We start from the raw sequence: 22,149 nt of genomic DNA on the forward strand, positions 1-22,149 counted from the left end.
TCCCCCACTACAGAAGAAAAACATTATAAAAGGACAAATGGTCAGGGTGGCCAGGATGACATCAAAATATGTTGACTTTATTAATGAAATGGATTATGTGCATAAATTATTTTTGGAGAGAGGTTACCCAGAATCATTTATTAGTCTTCTCAAGACAGAGGTTACTAATGGGTGGGGGACTAGATACATAACCCTATTAAATGCAGAGTGTAATACAGTGAACACTATTACATGCGATAGCACTGCTGATGGTACAAGCAGTGAAACTTATAATAAAAACAAAGATCACAACACCCCCTTTTTTTGTTATGACATATAATTCCAATACTAACTTAATAAGAAGAACTATTAACAAAACATGGGACATCTTCAAGAGTATGCCTAATAGGTTAGAAGTATTCAACAGACATTTGTGTTACAGTTTTAGAAGGGGTTCCAACCTTAAAAACATTTTTGAAAAAAACATACAGGGGAATGATGAAAAGAAAAAAGGAACCTTCAGGTGTGGAAGATGTTCCCAGTGTACATTTGTAGTGAATATGGGGGAATTGTCAATACCTACTATTCTAATTATGTTTAAGAGTAAACAACATTATACTTGTTACACAAGAGGGATTGTATACCTAGTTTATTGTACTTTTTGTTGGGCCTACTACGTAGGGAAGACAGAAAGACTTTTACGTCAGAGGATATATGAACATATGTATGACGTCAATAGGAAAATGGAAACAAATGCACTTTATAGACATACACTGTCATGCGCTGAAGCTAATTATAAATTTTGGGTCTTGGAAATAGAAGAGGGGGAGACTGGGAAAACCAGTTATGTTATAGAGAATTAGTCTGGCAATTGTGATTAGATTCTAATATACCTCCTGGGATGAATGATTATGTGTCACTTTTACCAGCCCTAAGGTTAAGGGCCAACAAGGTAAAAGTTAATAACAAAAGAAAATTAATGAAGAAATAGTAAAAATGTACAACTATGTATATATTATACTTATTTTCTTCTTCCTTTTTTATATATATGTTTTTTATATATATGTTCTTTATATATTTTAAGTTACGTTTATATTACATCAAAAGTGTGTTTTACATCTTGCCCTGTAGCTTTTATTTGCTTTCAATTTTATTTGCTTTCAATTTTACTTCTTTAACCACATTGATTACTGAATTGAAATGTTTTTCAATTGATTTTAATTGAGTTGGAATGTTAACTAATTAGTACTAAATAGTATAAAAAACGTCAGTAGACAAGCATTATTTATTCTGATGAAGTTTCCGGCATTGGAAATGAAAGCGCTTAATCTGTTTTTGTGCTGTTTTTAAGAATAAACTATCTATTACTATTACAAGGTCATGGACTGTACAGTTTTTTACGGAGACCACTGCTATACACCAGGGTTGTGGGACTGCCTTCATTGGAATCCTGTTACAGCGGAGATTTTTTAGTGTTACTAGTTTTTACTGTGTTCATCTTCGTTTTTTCCATTCTGTGCATTTATTGCCATTATTAGAAACTCTGAACAAGATGTCTGGGCAACCTTGAGTGAGTACCATGGCAAAAACAATGGCTGGAATTTAGGGAAAAAAAACCTGCTCACATAAACTGCAGCATCCAAAAACTGCAGTTTAAATGAAAGCAGGTTTAGCTGCACTGAGGAAGACTTCATTATCAGCTAGTTTGCATCCCCCTGAATTGGGTATAATTATCACCAATGATAAGCAGCACTTTTTGGCAGCAATTATCACTGGCAGCCCACACATCACTTTGGCACAGGCACCCCACTCATTCACTCCTCTAAATCCCAAACATATTCATAGACATTCGTACGCACATGCGCACACTCACAGACATCACCTCACAAACACAGAGACTGACGGTAGCTGACACTCTTACCCTCTTAGCCGATTGCACTTAAAGACACACTCAGTCATTCATAGACATTCGTACGCACATGTGCACACTCACAGACATCACCTCACAAACACAGAGACTGACGGTAGCTGACACACTTACCCTCTTAGCCGATTGCACTTAAAGACACACTCAGTCAATTCACCCATACACACATGCACACCTACTCTACTGAGCCCCCTAAGTAACCCATGTACTGTAACCACCCAAGCAGACACACAGACACACTTACACACACACAGGCACCTGAGAGCACTCATTTCCCTGTAGACATGCATACAAGCTACCACCTCTCCACTAAACTCTTCAGCACTTACCTACAAAGAAGTCTCTCTAATTGGAAGTAATGGGATTATGCAGCATTTTGGCTTTCCCATAGACATTTCTAGGAGACAGCACAGGGCTAATTAGATAGGTCACTTCCCCATAATAGTTCATAGTTCAGTACTAGGCTAATTGCCCTTGTGAGCCATTGTAAGCCTAGCCAATTATCCCTTGTGAGACTCAAACCCTGCACCTTGTGTTTGTAAGGCAAGCACCTTAACCATTAGGCCACCCTCCCAACGCCTCCTTAGCATGTAGCATGACCACAGAGATGGACCACCATTGTTGATTTACCTACCATGTAGAATCACTGTGGTGGGCCTGTCTTTGAAACAGAAAGTGCATCCACCAATGGTTTGTCACCTGTGTTAGGGCTTACTGCTAGTGGTATCCCTTTTTAAATCCCAGTCTATATGTTTTCTGCAAAGATCTACTGGAAGTGTTCTTACTCCTGGAATAGGAATAGACAGAGTTATTTGCTGCCCTTATCTTGAACTAGTCTGAGAACTAACATAGGAAAAAGTAATGTCTGAAAACAAAACTCTGTGTCAGCAGGGTAGCACAGATTAATCCACTTTCAGGAACACGAATGAAGCATCCAGGCAATATAAATATCAATTATGCTGTCACAAAGTATATTTGGGTCTCTTGTAAATTCACGGCATGTAAAAGTACACACTTTTATTTACAATATAGCTGAAAGGGACAGACAAAAAATAATGTCTGTCTGGAAAATGCTACCACCAATTTCCTTCAAAGGCTACTTTGCAATATGTCCATTTTATGTATGTTAAATCTCTTTATTTACATTTTATGTAGGTATGAATGTATGCATGCATTTATTTATATTTGTTAACCAGGATAGAACAGTAATACAAGAAAACCTTTTTCAGGTTCATTCCTGGGAAATAATTAACAGCAAAGCAATGTAATTTTTACAAAAATGGAACATAGGTAACACATGAAATTGTTGGTAATGCAATTACAGTAACATCATCATCATCATCATCTTCTTTCGGCTGTTCCCATTAGGGGTTGCCACAGCAGATCATCTGTTTCCATTTCTTCCTGTCCTCTGCATCATGCTCTTTCACACCAACCGCCTGCATGTCCTCTCTCACCACATCCATAAACCTCATCTTAGGCCTTCCTCTTTTCCTCTTACCTGGCAGCTCCATCCTTAGCATCTGTTTCCCAATATACCCAGCATCCCTCCTCAGCACATGTCCAAACCAATGCAATCTTGCCTCTCTTGCTTTGTCTCCAAACTGTCCAACCTGAGCTGACCCTCTAATATACTGATTCCTAATCCTGTCCATCCTAGTCACACCCAGTGCAAATCTTAACATCTTTAACTCTGCGACATCCAGCTCTGACTCCTGCCTTTTCGACAATGCTACCGTCTCTAACCCATATAACATAGCTGGTCTCACTACCCTCTTGTAGACCTTCCCTTTCACTCTTATTGGTACCCGTCTGTCACAAATCACTCCTGACACTCTTCTCCACCCATTCCACCCTGCCTGTACTCTCTTCTTCACCTCTCCCACACTCACCATTACTCTGAACTGTTGATCCCAAGTACTTAAACTCATCCACCTTTACCAACTCTACTCCCTGCATCCTCACCATTCCTCTACCCTCCCTCTCATTTACACATATATATTCTGTTTTAGCCCTGCTGACCTTCATTCCTTTCCTCTCTAAAGCATATCTCCACCTCTCCAGGGTCTCCTCAACCTGGTCCCTACTCTCACTACATATCACAATGTCATCTGCAAACATCATAGTCCACGGGGCCTCCTGTCTAATCACATCTGTCAACCTGTCCATCACCACTGCAAATAAGAAAGTGCTCAGAGCTGATCCTTGATGTAATCCCACCTCCACCTTAAACGTATCTGTCACTCCCACTGCAGTCCTCACCAGTGTCACACTACCCTCGAACATATCCTGTACCACTCTTACATACTTCTCTGCCACTCCCAACTTCCTCATATAATACCACAACTCCTCTCTAGGCACCCTGTCATATGCTTTCTCTAAGTCCACAAAGACACAATGCAACTCCTTCTGACCTTATCTGTATTTCTCCAACAACACCCTCAGAGAAAATATTGCATCTGTAGTGCTCTTTCCTGGCATGAAACCATACTGCTCATCACTAATCATCACCTCACTTCTTAACCTAGCTTCCACTACTCTTTCCCATAACTTCAAGCTGTGACTGATCAGTTTTATCCCTCTGTAATTACTGCAGCTCTGCACATCACCCTTATTCTTAAAGATAGGTACCAAAACACTTTTTCTCCACTCCTCAGGCATCCTCTGACTTTCCAAAATTTCATTAAACAATCTGGTTAAAAATTCCACTGCCATTTCTCCTAAGCACCTCCATGCTTCCACTGGTATGTCATCTGGACCAACAGCCTTTCCATTCTTCATCCTCTTCATAGCTGTCCTTACTTCCTCCTTGCTAATCTGCTTCACTTCCTGATTCACTATCCCCACATCATCCAACCTTCTCTTTCTCTCATTTTCTTCATTCATCAGCCCTTCAAAGTACTCTTTCCATCTGCTCAACACACTCTCCTCACTTGTGAGTACGTTTCCCTCACTGTCCTTTATCACCCTTACCTGCTGCACATCTTTCCCAGCTCTGTCCCTCTGTCTAGCCAATCTGTACAGGTCCTTTTCTCCCTCTTTAGTGTCCAATCTCTCATACAACTCTCTATATGCCTTATCCTTAGCCTTCGCCACCTCTCTCTTTGCCATGCGCCTCATCTCCTTATACTCATGTCTACTTTCTTCATCTCTTTGACAATCCCACTTCTTCTTCACCAGCTTCTTCTTCTGTATACTCTCCTGTACTTCCTCATTCCACCACCATGTCTCCTTGTCCTCCTTCCTCTGTCCAGATGTCACACCAAGCACCTTCCTAGCAGTCTCCCTTACTAGCTCTGCTGTAGTTACCCAGCTATTCGGTAACTCTTCATTGCCTCCCAGTGCCTGTCTGAACTCTTCCCTGAACTCCACCTCACAATTACCCTTTTTTAACTTCCACCATTTAATCCTTGGCACTGCTTTCACACTCCTCCTCTGCTTCTTGATCACCAACATCATCCTGCAGACCACCATTCTATGCTGCTTAACTACACTTTCCCCAGTAACCACTTTACAGTCTCCAATCTCCTTCAGACTGGCCCTCCTACATAGGATATAATCCACCTGTGTGCATCTTCCTCCACTCTAGTACATCACCTTATGCCCCTCCCTCTTCTTAAAATACGTATTCACCACAGACATGTCCATCCTTTTCGCAAAATCCACAATCATCTGACATTCTGCATTCCTCTCCTTAACACCATACCTACCCATCACTTCCTCATCCCCTCTGTTCACTTCACCAACATGCCCATTGAAGTCCGCTCCAATCACTAGTCTCTCACCCTTGGAAACACTCACCACCACTTCATCCAACTCACTCCAAAATGTTTCTTTCTCATCCATCGCATACCCAACTTGTGGAGCATATGCACTAACAACATTCATCATTACACCATCAATTTCAAGCTTCATAAACATCACTCTATCAGACACTCTCTTCACCTCCAAAACACTCTTGGCATACTGTTCCGTTAGGATAACCCCTTCCCCATTTCTTCTGCCATCCACACCATGATAGAACAATTTGAACCCACCTCCTATACACTTGGCCTTATTTCTCTTCCATCTGGTCTCTTGCATGCACAATATATCATCCTTCCTTCTCTCCATCATATCAGCTAGCTCTCTCCCTATACCAGTCATACTGCCAACATTCAAAGTTCCTACCCTCAGTACTACACTCCTAACCTTCCTCCTCTCCTGCCTTCGGGCATGCCTTCCCCCTCCTCTTCTTCTTCGGCCAACTGTAGCCCAATTTCCGCCAGCACCCTGTTGGCTAATTACCATTCAACTTATTCAGACACCAACCCCAGACCATCAACTACGTCTAATCCTGTCATTAATAACCCCCGTGCTCAATAAAACCTCATACAAACCCCATTCTCATTTCAGCCCATACCCACTGACACCATTAAGAAACTGCTACAAAATCTAATACCCTGCTCTACCTCAGCTGATAATCTTCCACCACACTACCTCAAACTGGCTGCTAACTCAATCGCCTACCCAATCAGCATCCTTATAAATAGGTCTTTGTCTGAAATGAATCAGAAGTACCTGCCTTATGGAAACAATCTCCCATCACCCCTGTCAACAAAGGAGGCAACTCTTTTGATCCATCCAATTTCAGTCCTATATCCATCTTGTCACCCATATCAAAAAATCCCGAGAGAGGTATCCATCAGCAGGTTATGCAATATCTACTGCAAAACATTTACACTATCCAATACAAACTACCCATCATACCCCCAAAATCCTCTCCTATGGTTCACCCATTAAAGTAAGCCTACCCTTCAGAGTTTACTGCCAAACACTACTTATCTTGACAAACTACCAAACAATTAACCTAAACCATAATCTCTTAATCAAATCAACTCATTTCCCAACTTAACTCACCCCTTACTACCATCCTAAAGCCAACATCATGACCCTCAAATCCCTATCCCTACTTACTCATATAATACTTCTAATTACCTTAACTTACCTAAACTATATCACCCAACCTACCAATGCAAACCACCCCCCATTTCACACCACTACCCCATCCTCTACAATGTACACATTTACGGTTACCCTTATATCTCCCAGTCTCTACCCTCTCAACACTAGCATGCTCTTCCGCTATAGACTCCTACCTAACTCTAAAAACACTGTTCCCAACTACACTAGCCTAATGCCCACAAAACTCTCTACCTCTATACTACACCCCAAACAAACCAAATACCTCATCCATCATCTTATCTCTCTCCTTCTCTCTGGTGACATCCATCCAAACCCAGGCCCTTCTACCACATTGAATCTAGCCCCCCCAACCCCACCCCAGCCATGTAACAGACAAACCCCTCCACTTCTCAGCTCTAAATATTCAGAGCCTATGTAACAAAATTTCAAACCTTCATGCCTGGCTTCTACATAACCAGCCTGATATTCTCTCCATCTCAGAAACCTGGCTTAAGCCCCACATAAAGGATTCTGAAATAACTCCTCCCAACTACTGCATGTTATGGAATGACAGAACAGAAAAAATGGGAGGGGTGTAGCAATCTTTTACTCAGCATCATTCTTAGTCACCCCGTATACCAAAAACTTTCCCAAATTTGGCAAGGCAGAAATGATACCAGCCCTACTCCACCTAAACAAGCATAAACTCATATTTGTTCTCTCCTTCTATATTCCCCCTGAAGACAATATCTCATCCCTTGAAGATATTCTTTCCTGGGTCTCCACCAAAATTACTCATGAAACCATAATCCTGGGGGGGCATGAACATAAACTGGGCCACAATCCAATCTCCTATAAACGCACTCAGTATTAACTTATATAACTTTACACAACTAATAAATTCCACTACTAGGCCTTTCAAGAACTCCATTACTGGAAGTACAATAGACTGGATTCTAGTATCCCATCTTCACTATATCTAGTTTGATAGTGGTATTCTCCCAGACCCACTAGCTGACCACTTCCCCACTTTTGCCCACCATCTCCCCTCTTCCATACAACTAACTGACACCTATATTTTTACTCGCTGCCTAAAAAACTTCAATTCTGAAACCTTCTCAAATGCACTAAAAAGCACAAACTGGAACCCATTAAAGACTCTTCCCCTAGATAATGCTCTCTCCTATTTTAACTCTACTTTCACAAATCTGCTTAACTCCTTTGCCCCTCTAAAAACAAAATGTACAAAAAGTAACTCTGTACCTTGGTTAACCAAAAGCACCTTAGCTACTATGCGACTCCGTGACAAAGCCTGGACATGCTAACATAAAAATAATAATACCACTATCACCCTTAACGAATATAAAACACCATGAAATAAAGTCAAGAAACGTATTACCTCAGACCGCAAAGCCTATTTCTCTACTCTCCAAACCAACCACAACACCAATCCTAAACTATTTTGGAAATGAATCTCATCTCTCCTCAACTCAGGAAAAAAAGAAAACCCTTGCCCTAACCCAGATGCCTTTGACATGGACTTAGCCACCCAATTTAACTCTTTATTTATAGAGTCCATAAGCAAGCTAACATCATCCTTCACCAACACCTTTGTGACTCCTCCTCAGCCTGCACCCATCCCTGCCCCCAACTTCCACCCCTCTCTATCAATCCCATCTCTATATCCAGCATAAAAAAACTTCTCCTAAAATTAAAACCTGGCTCCAATGCCACTGATGAAATTCCCTCCTACTTCCTAAAAGTAGCCACAGAAGCCATTGCTCTCCTTATCAGCATACTAATTAATCGGTCTATCTCAGAAAGCCAGGTCCCCCACCTCTGGAAGAAAGCCTTTATTATTCCCCTACATAAAGGAGGCAATAATAATGACATTCCAAACTTCCGCCCTATTGCTATCTTATCCCCTATTTCTAAGCTTCTTGAAAAATTTATCCACCAACAACTCTTACCCTATCTCATCAACAACCAGCTTCTTACCCCCACACAGCATGGATTCAGACCCGGTCATAGCACCTCCACTGCCCTCCTCTCCTTCCTTGAAACAATTAACAAAGCCCACAATTCCAGTCATTTCATGTCCACCCTTCTCCTCGACCTCTCCAAGGTGTTTGACACTATTTCCCACAACCTGCTTCTTAATAAACTCTCCAAACTAAACCTATCCCCTTCCTGTACCAAGTGGTTCTCCAGCTACCTCACAACCAGACAACAAGCAGTCAAATGGAATAAAGCCACTTCATCCTTCCTTAATACTCCCACAGGTGTCCCCAAAGGTTCCATTTTTGGCCCCCTACTATTTAATATATTCAGTAACGACTTCTACCAAGCCATTCCAAACTCCAACCTCATCCAATATGCCAACGATTCTACCATTATCTGCTCCTCCCCTTCTATCCCCACTCTAAATAAGCTTACCCAAAGCACCTTCTTCTCTACTGAGCAATGGATGCTAGACAACCATCTGGCTCTTAATGCAACCAAAACTAAACTTATGTTATTCACCACCTCCAAAACCTCCACCCTAGATAAACACTGATTCATAATCACCAGCAAAAACAATACTCCCCTAGAAATAGTCTCTGACACTAAACTACTAGGAGTACTCATAGATGATCAACTAAAATTCAACAAACATTTACAAGTAAATATCAAAAAACCCCACAAAAAACGTGGTAAGCTATACTGCTATAATCATTGTATCTCTCCTTCCACCACGCTCATACTAGCCAATATTTATCTCATCCCATCCCTCCTATATGGTGCATCTATCCTCACCAACCTGCAATCCTCCTTCAAAACAAAACTCTCCTCTTGCTACAACAAGATATCAAAATTTGCAGCAGGTCACAGAGCCATTTCTCACCATTGTAATTCTCTTCACCAACTAAACTGGCTTGAGCTACCTAACCTCCTCACTATACCCAACTCATTCAAGCACACAAACTCAGTTACAACCCCTCTATTTTATCCCTCCCTAGCCACTACCTTTGAAATGCATGAACCAGAATGACTTCTAAGATGTAATTCCCTAAAACAAATTAAATTGGACAAACCCACACGTCCAGCTGAGAATCACCTAATGTCCTTCTTTCTTGCACGCCTCTGGAATTCTCTACAATCTCCTATTTGCACCACCAGCAGTCTCTCCTCATTTAAAACCTTGCTGCACTCACACCTAACTTCACAATGGAAGTGGTCCTGTTCCCATCCTACCTAATCATTCTAATACCACTTCCTACTCTCCTAGAACTAAATATGCCATCACTGCCTCCTATAGTTCCACAGATCTATTGAACTATTTGACCAAGTATTTAACAGTTACCCTATGCTGCTACTTTTGTGTAAAAAAAACAGTTTTATTGCTGTTTAATGAACTTTACTGATGTATTCTATCATTGTTAACCTTTTCTTATATTTATTTTGTATTCCTATGAGATAATATGTAATGTATATGTGCAATGTGTACTATGTATTTGTATTTTGCTGCAGCTTTTCTCCCCAGGACTCCATTGAAAATGGGCTCCTTGTGGCCCAATGGACTATGCTGGCAAACAAACTGCAAATAAATAAATAAATCTTTTAACCAAAACCCAACATGGCTTCCAACCTAGCCACAGCACAGCTACAACCCTATTATCTTTTACAGACACCGTGAACAAGGCCAGAGATGCAGGGTGCTATACCACCTCAGTATTCCTTGATCTCTCCAAGGCCTCACCCCTTACTATTGAACACTCTTTCTAACTTGGGCTTCTCACATAACACAATAAAATGGTTTCAGAGCTACCCCAAGGATCATAAACAAGCAGTGAAATGGTCCAATGAACTCTCACCCTTTCTCCACAACCCTACTGGAGTCCTTCAAGGCTCCATCCTAGGACCCCTACTCTTCAACATTTTCACATACAACCTTCACACTGCCTCACACCCTGGGACCCTCATTCAATACACTGATGATTCCACCATAATCTGTACTGCTCAATCACTACCAGAACTACTTTCAAAAACTCAGCAGTCATTTACTGCAGTCGAATCCTGGCTAAGAAATGAAAAGAAAACAAAATTAGTACTCTTTCATCCCAAACACGCGTCCCCTGTCATTGAACAATTTAATATCCTTGCATCTGACAGCACTGTCTTAGAAACAGTGCAGGAAACCAAACTTCCAGGAGTTATCATTGACAATAAACTTTCATTCAACCCTCATATACAGCAAAGTATAAATAAAACTCATCAAAAACTGGGATTCTTGTATAGAAACAAACATTTCTTTACTGCAGCAACCAAATCTACCCTTGCAAAAACATTTTTATTTCTCTCCCTTCTTTATGGTACTCCTATCCTATCTAACTTACAAACTTCTACGCTAAGCAAGATGGAACAGTGCTACAACAAAGTCGCAAAGTTTACCACAAATGCTAAATATCACTCACACCACTGTAAACCACTCCTAGATTTAAACTGGCTTGAACTCCCCAACCAACTTGCCTTTATTCAGCTATCTACCTTGCACAACTTTATTTTCAAGCCTACTGCCTACCCTGCACTAGCCAATCTAGTCACACCTTATACAACAAATCAATCTCTACGATCAGTAGACAAAAATCTCTTGGCTATCTCAAGATCCACAAGAAAACCCGATCACTTTCTGTATTCATATTCTGTTTCTATACTTTGGAATTCACTACCTGTGGCTACCAGGTCTCTGCCTGGCCACTTTAAAGCCTCTTTAAAAAATCATCTCAGAAATACATGGCTCTGCTCCTGCATAAAGCCTGCCTAATGCTCAGCACTTCCTCTTCTTCCACACTAGCCTCTTTCTCCTCTTCTGCCACATTTCAATTCCTCACAGTCTGCAAGATCCTAAGGCTCTTCTAACTCCATCTCTTTCTATACCATATCCTTAAACTACTGCTCAGACTGTATTGCATCTATTCTTCTTAACTCTCTCACTATCTTTCTGCATCACTAACTTTCTGGCTATTATTTTCCTAACTGAAACTAACATTTTATTTTTCATGTACTATAACAGTCGATGTCACACATTGCACTACCTATGTACTATTGTTTGAACACAGTGAAGATTAGGTGAAGATAGATGAAGGCTGCCAGCCTAGCCAGATAGAATTTTGGAGATAATTCTGTCATCTGTAAATATTAATGTAAACCACAGGCTTGTTGTTTTAAGTGGTAAAATCAGTTACATGTGGAACTGAAAAAAGTGTAACAACAGTGCACTCTGCTCTAAGGATGCTAAGTCAAGCATTTTATGACTGTCTCTGATCTTTAAAGTTGGCTCCAGCCGGTCTAGATGAAGACATTCTTTCTGTTGTTTTAACCAAGAGTTAAATTGCTAGATTTAGACATGCAAATGTATTTTTATTGCTTTGCTTCCTGACCAGCTGCAAGATAATAAAATGAGATGGTAAGAATGTAAATGTAGTTTTTGCTAGCATGGGAATACAAGGAAGTGTGAAGAATGATGCAATGGTAACCAGGAATGTGATTTTAAAAACAGCGAGAATCAGAGAGCATTAAGCATTTTTGTCTTGACCGTCCAGTTCATCAACACCCTGCCTGTATTCTATATGTAAGTTTATCTTAGATTTGTGGTTTCTCTTAGAAATAGCTAGAAACTAAGTGTTTTTGTGATGTCAGAACTGTACTACTGAATTATTTTAAGTATTTCTCTGTGATCTCTGAACTCGACTAGCACTGTGTAGTAAGAAGTATTGTCTTGTGTTTTTATTATTTATTATTAAATATTATAAAACCTTTCAACTGTGGCTGTTTTGTGTAAATATAAGTTAAGCTCTAAGAGTACATTGCATGTATATAAGGATCCTGTACCAAGCCACTCTAATAAGCCTTGACTGTTTAGTTATACTACAAATTGGATAATAATATTGTACAGTAATAATTGGACACCCTTTTAGGGGCCTTTGCGTAGCTGATAAATATTAGCTGGGTGGTGGCAGTGATTTCTACTGTATAGTCTGGGTGAAAGGGGCACAGCTGGAGAACCTGTGCCAGCCTTCCCAGAAGTGTCTGTGTGGTTGTATAAACTCTTATCTCAAAGTGTGTGCGTGTATGTGTCAGCTAATTGGGCAGGGACACGAAGCACTGGTTGGACAGAGAGGGTGATGGAGATTTTAGCCTGCCCAGTTGGCTGAGATCTGGACCCTATAGCTGTGCCAGTGGGGAGTCTTATTGGGGACCTGGAGAGCAAGGGAGGGACCAGCCCCAGACTGACTGTGATCTCTGTGTGCTCTTAAGGGAAATTGCACTTTACTGTCTGTATTTATTATCCTTCCTCCTATATGAGATGCCCCTCACTGGTGTTAGTGCTGAAGATTGAGGCTCCTTGATTGCTGGGCCAGAGCACGGGCATCACATATTAATTGTTTAGCAGTGGTGGGATATCCACACCATATATTAATTGGTTGGAAAATACTAAATAGCTTGTAGTGGTGTGGGTAGAGTGAATTCCTGTAGCTTGTGTACAGTGAGCTCTGAAGGTGTTTTGTACTCTAAATCAGCCACGCAGTGAATACTCAGAGTTCAGATCACAATTATTTTATTTCTTTTGTTAGCTTAGTTAGTCAGGGTGAGCAGGCAGCATGTCAGCAGAGGAGTATGGAAAGCTGACAAGGAGCTAGTTGTCGGAGATGTGCCAGGCTAGGGGACTGGTGCATGGAAACCTGACTAAGGCAGACCTGATTGCAGCCCTGGTTACAGCTGCTTCAGAAAACAGCAACCAGGAGGACAATCAGACTGGCAATGGAGATAAAATACCCTCAGAGAATGGACAGCTCAATCTTTCTGCAGAGGACTTAAAAATCCATCTGGAGCTAAAGAGACTTGAGTTGTAGGCCAGGCTTGTGGAAATAGAAGCAAATAAGAGACTGCGACGTTTGCAGGCTGAGGAGAATGAGAAACTGCTACATCTGGAAGCTGAGGAAAAGGAGAGGCAAAGGCAGCATGAGAAGGAGATGCTGACTCTTCGCCAGAGTCATGGAGGTAAGGGAAAGGGAGTAACTGGATCCCAGAAGCACAGCAGGTCAGTAAATTTCTTCCACAGTTTAAAGAGGGGGATAATTTTGATAGTTTCATTAATATGTTTGAGAGGGTATGCAAACAGTATGGTGTTGACCAACGGCTCTGGGTACAGTTCCTGACCCCCTTACTCCATGGTAAGGCTGTAACTGTTTTGTCAAAAATGTCTGACATTGCATGTTTTGATTATACTGCTGTTAAAAAAATCACTTGTTAGAATTGTTTAAGCTAACACCTAAAACGTATAGGAAAAAGTTTTGTGAGCAAACACGCAAGGCAGATAAAAGTTTGTGTGTATATGTTGCTGAACTGGGCACTTATTTCCATAGGTGGGTGAGTGGATGTCATGTCACCACTTTTGAAGGGCTGGCAGACCTTTTGGTGAGGGAACAAGCGTTAGCACTTTACTTGAGGACATGAGGATCTGGTTAGCTGATAGACAATGTGCTACTTCAGATGAGTTGGGGAAGAAGGGAGACCTATACCTGGCAAGCAGAGCAGCCCTGCACAGGAAAGGGCCCCCTAGTACTGCTCATGGGTCTAAAGGAACCCATTGTGGGCAGCACAGACTGCCCCAACAGAATCTGTCAGTTGCAGCGGAAGCCACTAGTCCAGGTACACATCCAGGAGCTAGGGTTAAATGTTTTGAATGCAACCAGTGGGGCATGGAGGTAAGGTAGGGAACAAAAGGTGAGGGAGCAAGTAAGTGGGAAAGATAAAATGACAATAGTAGGTTGTCTTGAGACAACAGGGGTACTGAACTACCATCCTGCAGATGTCCTGATAGGGAAGGATTTGGATGAGGCAGTACCATGTGCTTAAGCAGTTACATGCAGTCAGGCTAGGAGACACATGTGGGTCTGGTAGCCTGGGGAAGACCCAGACAGACTGCATACTTGCAGTCAGGACTGGTGAGGTGGTTACTTCAGGGAGGGAGCTACCCTGTAGCAGTGAGACTGAAGGTGAGCCACAGCTGCTTGGGGATACTGATGGTCCCTTGGACAGAGTGACTGCAAAGGTAGAGGTGAGTAGTAGTACCCAGGCTGACAGTGAGGCACCATTGTCAGAGGATGCCTGACTTCCTGTGGAAGGGGAGCTGGGAAGGGTTACAAGGATAGAGTTGAGACAGGCTCAGCTCTCAGACCCTACATTGCAAGACCTGAGGCAGGTAGCTAAGGAGGCACCTGATTCTCAAGGAAAGGAGGAATCTGTATACTTGGACAAAGGGTTACTATACAGAGAGTGGACTCCTGAGGGAGGGATGGAAAGTGAGAAAATACAGCAGTTGGTAGTGCCTAGAGCCTACCATCTGGCACTTCTAGCCATAGCCCATGATATTCCCTTTGCAGGTCATATGGACATAAAAAGTACAAAGAGGCATATTATGCAGAACTTCTACTGGCCTGGAATTTTCAGAGATGTAACAGGGTACTGCAGGACCTGTGAGCAGTGCCAAAAGGTAGGCAAGGCAGGAGACAAGGTGAGAACTCCTATGATGCATTTGCCTGTAATTGAGGAGCCATTTCAGAGGGTAGCTATGAATATTGTGGGTCCTCTGAGTACCCCAAGTTACACAGGGAAAAAGTATATCCTAGTGGTAGTGGATTATGTTACGTGATACCCTGAGGCAGTGGCTTTGTCCTCCATTGAGGCAGAGAAGGTAGCAAATGTTTTATTAGAGATTTTCAGCAGGGTAAGTTTCCCAAAAGAAATACTGACTGATAGAGGTGCCAATTTCATGTCAGACCTGCTGGCTTGTCTGTGGAAGTGCTGTGGGGTGAAGCACGTGAAGACCACCCCCTACCATCCCCAGACTAATGGTCTTGTTGAGAGGTTAAACTCTACAATCAAGTCCATGCTGCAGGCATTTGCATATCACTTTAAGAGGGAGTGTGACAAATATTTGCCCCATCTGTTGTTTGCTTACAGAGAGGTTCCCCAGGAATCCACAGATTTTTCACACTTTGAGTTGCTGTATGGGCATAGGGTGATGAGACCTCTAGATTTAATTTGAGATGAGTGGGAAGGTGAGTGCGAGTCTCACAAGGAGTCTGTTGTGGCATACGTCCTAAACCTCAGGACAAGGCTCAGGGAACTCATGAGCTTGACCCAGTAAAACCTGGCAGAAGCCCCACAACAAAAAAAAAGGTGTGGTATGACAGGAATGCTCAAGCTAGAGAGTATGCTGAGGGGCAGCAGGTAATGGTTCTCATTCCTGTCAGACACAACAAGCTGAAAGCAGCTTTGGAGGGACCCTACAAGATGGTAGGAAAGGTAAGTGATGTTAATTACATGGTGGAACTGATAGGAAGAAGGCAGGGGCACAAACTGTACCATGTTAACATTATAAAACCTTACCATGATAGGGAGGCCCTTACATTGAGCATTTGCAGTAGATTGCAGGAGGAGTCTGAGGAAGATCTGGGGACTAATCTCCTCAGTGAGGCTCGGGCTGACACCTCACTGGAAGGGGTAGCAATGTCCCAGCAGCTATCTCCTACCCACGTTCAAGAAATCTGAGCAGTGTTGCAGGAATTTGGGGACATGTTCACTGGGAAACCATGGTGCACCCACGTGGGGCAGCACCAGGTGGATATAGGACCCCAGAGGCCTATTAGCAGGCCCCTTATAGAGTGCCGACAGAGTCAAACAGACTCTGAGGGAGGAGGTACAGGAGATGTTGGAACTAGGGGTGATTCAAGAGTCCAACAGTCCCTGGGCCTCCCCAGTGGTGCTGGTGCCAAAGAAGGATGGCAACACCAGGTTCTGTGTGGACTATAGGAAATTAAATAGTCACACAGAGTCAGATGCTTACCCCATGCCTAGGACAGATGAGGCCCTAGAGCAGCTGGGTGGGGCTAAGTATCTCACAACTATTGATCTTACCAAGGGTTACTGGCAGGTGCCCTTGGCTCCCAGTGCTAGAGAGAAGTCAGTTTTTGTGACTCCTTTTGGCTTGTATGAGTTCACAAAGATGTCCTTTGGGATGAAGAATGCCCCAGTGACTTTCCAGAGGCTGGTAGATCATATCCTAGCAGGAGCAGTGTCATTTTCCCTTGCATACCTAGATGATATTGCCATCTACAACCATTCCTGGCCAGAGCACCTTCAGCATGTCAGGGAGGTGCTGGGCAGACTACAGAGGGCAGGGTTGACCATTAAGCCGAGCAAATGTCAGGTGGGTATGGCAGAGGACTCCTACCTAGGACATAGAGTGGGGAGTGGTAAGATAAGGCCAGAACCTGCCAAAGTGGAAGCCATTCAGGCATGGCCTGCACCTTTTACCAAAAAGCAGGCAAGGGCATTTTTAGGGACAACAGGGTACTACAGAAAGTTCGCCCCCAGTTATAGTACCATAGCTGCTCCCCTCACAGACCTGACAAAGAAGAACAGGCCAGATAAGTGTGGACCCCAGCATGTGAGCAGGCATTCCAGATGCTTAAAGAAGCTTTGGGAGGACCCCCCCATGTTAGCCAGTCCAGATTACAGCAAAGAGTTTGTTGTGCAAGTGGATGCTCTGAACCATGGGGTGGGGGCTGCACTTAGCCAGATTTCTTCAGGGGGGGAAGAGCACCCAGTGGTATATCTCAGTCATAGGCTCCAACCCAGGGAGGAATGCTATGCAGCGGTAGAAAAGGAATGTCTAGCCATAGTGTGGGCACTGCATAAACTTCAGCCTTATCAGTATGGAAGGAAAATCACTGTTATGACAGATCACAACCCCCTAACATGGTTAAACAGAGCTAGCCAGCAAAATACCAAGTTGTTAAGATGGAGCCTGGGGTTGCAAGCATATGATATGTCAGTGCAGCACCACAGTGGGATTATCAATGCCAATGCAGATGGGCTCTCAAGACAGGGAATGAGGTAAGGTATACTCAGATATACCTAACCCTGTCAAGCAGGGTTTCTCAAGGGTCACTTGAAAAACTAGCTTGAGTTCTCCAGGGGGAAGATATGTAAAGACTGGGTGAAGATAGATGAAGGCTGCCATCCTAGCCATATAGAATTTTGGAGATAATTCTGTTATCTGTAAATATTAATGTAAACCACAGGCTTGTTGTCTTAAATGGTAAAAATAGAGTTACATGTGGAACTGAAAAAAATGTAACAACAGTGCACTCTGCTCTAAGGAAGCTAAGTCAAGCATTTTATGGCTGTCTTTGATCTTTAAAGTTGGCTCCGGCTGGTCTAGATGAAGATATTCTTTCTATTGTTTTAACCAAGAGTTAAATTGCTAGATTTAAACATGCAAATGTATTTTTATTTTTCTGCTTCCTGACCAGCTGCAATATAATGAAAGGGGATGTTAAGAATGTAAATGTAGTTTCTGTTAGCCTGGGAACCCAGGGAAGTGTGAAGAATGATGTAATGGGAATCAGGAATGTCATTTTAAAAACAGAGAGAATCAGAGAGAATTAAGCATTTTTGTCTTGACCATCCCACTCATCAGCACTCTGCCTGTGTTCTATATGCAAGTTTATCTTAGATTTGTGGTTTCTCTTATAAATAGCTAGAAACTAGAAAGATTAGACTAAGTGTTTTTTCTGTGATGTCAGAACTGTACTACTGAATTATTTTAAGTATTTCTCTGTGATCTCTGAACTCTTGACTAGCACTGTGTAGTAAGAAGTATTGTTTTGTGTTTTTATTATTTATTATTAAATATTTTAAAACCTTTCAACTGTGGCTGTTTTGTGTAGAGATAAGTTAGGCTCTAAGCATACATTGCATGTATATAGGGATCCACTCTAATAAGCCTTGACTGTTTAGTTATACTATCAATTGGATAATAATATCGCACAGTACTAATTGGACACCCTTTTAGGGGCCTTTGAGTAGCTGAAAATATTAGCTGGGAGGTGGCAGTGATTTCTACCATATAGTCTCGGTGAAAGGGGCACAGCAGGAGAACCTGTGCCAGCCTTCACCAGAAGTGTCTGTCTGGTTGTATAAACTCTTATCTCAAAGTGTGTGTGTGTGTGTGTGTGTGTGTGTGTGTGTGTGTGTGTGTGTGTGTGTGTGTGTGTGTGTGTGTGTGTCAGCTACTTGTGCAGGGATACAAAGCACTGGTTGGACAGAGAGCGTAATGGAGATTTTAGCTTGCCCAGCTGGCTGAGATCTGGACCCTATAGCTGTGTCAGTGGGGAGTCTTACTGGTGACCTGGAGAGCAAGGGAGCAACCAACCCCGGACTGACTGTGATCTCTGTGTGCTCTTAAGGGAAATTGGACTTTACTGTGTGTATTTATTATCCTTCCTCCTATATGAGACACCCCTCACTGGTGTTAGTGGTGAGGATTGAGGCTCCTTGATTGCTGGGCCAGGGCACGGGCATCACATACACTAACTACATCATGTATGGTGAGAGTGACCATTATTGTCTATAATGTTTTAAATCTATAGAATTGTCTAGATGTGTAGTATATATTGTAACATCATGTAACATAGTTTGTTCTTTCAACTTATTTTTGTATAATATTTCTAACGTAATTTGTATTGTATTGTATTATACGGGTCTATATTATATTTTCAAAAGTATCAAACATCAAACACCGTATGGTCGACACCATATGAGCGATGTTTGAAATGTCGAAAATATAATAAAAAAATAAAAATAAAAATAAAAAACTATACTTACCTAAATGCTGTAGGCAGGGGGGCAAGCTCCCCTGCACTCCCCATGTGGGGAGCTGCGCCCCTCATACCCCCGCTACTTAAATATTCCTACTCCGAGATTGCACTGCATCGAAGTAAAGGGAAAATATTCCCTATGGCGATTTCCGTGTTATGCGCACAATGTTTCGACCAATCGGGTTTGCTCAATACGCGTTTGCCATTTACAATTTTTGATCACACGATAGGAACCCGTATTATACTGTGTTTGTACTGTACTGTATGTGCAGCTTTTCTCCCCGGGCCACTGCTGAAAACTGGTTCCTTAGACCCAGTCAGACAACCCCAGTAAACAAATGCCAAATAAATAAATTCTCTTCTTACTCTGTACCGTGGTCTAACACTGAACAAATATTTTGAAGAAAGTAGTATGCACACTGGCAGGTTTGAAGAGTGTTTTATGGTAACTGAGAGAGGCACCCAAGTAATGGGACAATGAAATGACTGCAGGTGGGGGGTGGAGGGGGTGAGGCTGGTCCCTTACCCTTCCTAGGGCCCCCTTTGAGTGGAGGGGCACAGGGGGGCTTGCCCCCTGTGAAAACGTGAATTCTGTTTTTTTTTTTTTTTTAATTTTGTTATTTATTTATTTTTTGTGCACTTTAGCGAAGATGCTTTTGCAGTGAAAAGCACTTTCGCTAAAGTGTGTTTGGACATTTTGGTTTCGGTGTTATGGGCATTCAGTAGATAGTCCTAGATCCATCTGCAGACATCAGCACCTCACCTCATCAAAGTGTATAGCTACAGACTTCAGCATGTCATTTCTTAACACAGTATATAGCCACAGACATCAGCACCACAGTTTCATCACTGAATATATCCACAGACCAGTGCTTCACAATCTCCTTGCATTATATATTGCCACATCTCAGCACTTCACATCTCATCAAAGTACAAATCTACATATCTCAGCATCTCAAATCTCATCAAAGTATAAATCTGCAGACTTCAGCACCTCACAGTTTCATTACAATATACATCTGCAAACGATGGCACCTCACATCACATCAAAGTATAGATCCACAGACATCAGAACCACACAATTTCATCTCTGTATATATCCACAGAGCAGTGCCTCACAGTCTTCTCACATTATATATCGCCAGATCTCACATGTAATCAAAGTATAAATTGGAACACTGTAGCACCTCACAACTCATCACAGTTTATATCTGCAGACTTCACTGCCTCTTATCTCATCCTCATATATGTCCACAAAATTTGACCCTTCACATCTCCTCTCTCTCTCTCTCTATATATATATATATATATATATATATATACATACAAATTTATGTGTGTGTGCGTGTGTGTGTTTGTGTGTATATATATATATATATATATATATATATATATATACACATACACGTATATATATACACATATATATATACATACAAATTTATGTGTGTGTGCGTGTGTGTGTGTGTGTGTGTGTGTGTGTGTGTGTGTGTGTGTGTGTGTGTGTGTGTGTGTGTGTGTGTGTGTGTATATATATATATATATATATATATATATATATATATATATATACACACACACACACATATATATATATATATATATATATATATATATATATATATATATATATATATATATATATATATATACATATACATATACATACACACATACTTCACCATATCACTTCTCATCACAGTGTAGACTTGCAAACTTCAACATCTTTCATCTCATCACTGTGTATTTCTGCAGACTTTAGCATCTTATATATGTTCACACTATAACTGCAGACTTCAGAATATTCATTACATCACCATATGACACTGTAACTTCAGCACCTCACATCTCATTCTTATATATATTCACAAAATTTAGCTTTTTGGATCTAGTCACTCTCTCTCTCTCTCTCCCTGTATATATATATATATATATATATATATATATATATATATATATATATATATATATATATATATATATATATATATAAATATATATATATATATATATATATATATATATATATATATATATATATATATATATAAATATATATATAAAGGTATATACAGAACTCAGCTCATCACATCTAATCACTGTATATATATATATATATATATATATATATATATATATATATATATATGTATATATATATATATATATATCTATATATATATATATATATATATATATATACATATATACATACACACACACACACACACACACACACACAGACTTCAGCAGCATACATCTTATCACAGTATATATTTACATACATTAGTACCTTAGAACTTATCATCACATATATCTGCAGACTTCGGCACTTTGAATCTCATCACCGCATATATCCACAGACTTTGATACTCACATCTTATCACAGTATATTCTGTAGATTTTGGCACACTCCATGTCATTACAGTATGTATCCAGAGACGTCAGCACATCACATCTTACCACAGTATACATCTGCAGATATCAGCACTTTGAATCTCATCACCGCATATATCCACAGACTTCGATACGCGCATCTTATCACAGTGTATATCTACAGATTTCAGCACACTCCATCCCATTACATTA

Source organism: Protopterus annectens, chromosome 1.part2 (genome assembly GCF_019279795.1).
Source record: "Protopterus annectens isolate FY-2018-M chromosome 1.part2, PAN1.0, whole genome shotgun sequence".
NCBI classification, from domain to species: Eukaryota; Metazoa; Chordata; order Ceratodontiformes; family Protopteridae; genus Protopterus; species Protopterus annectens.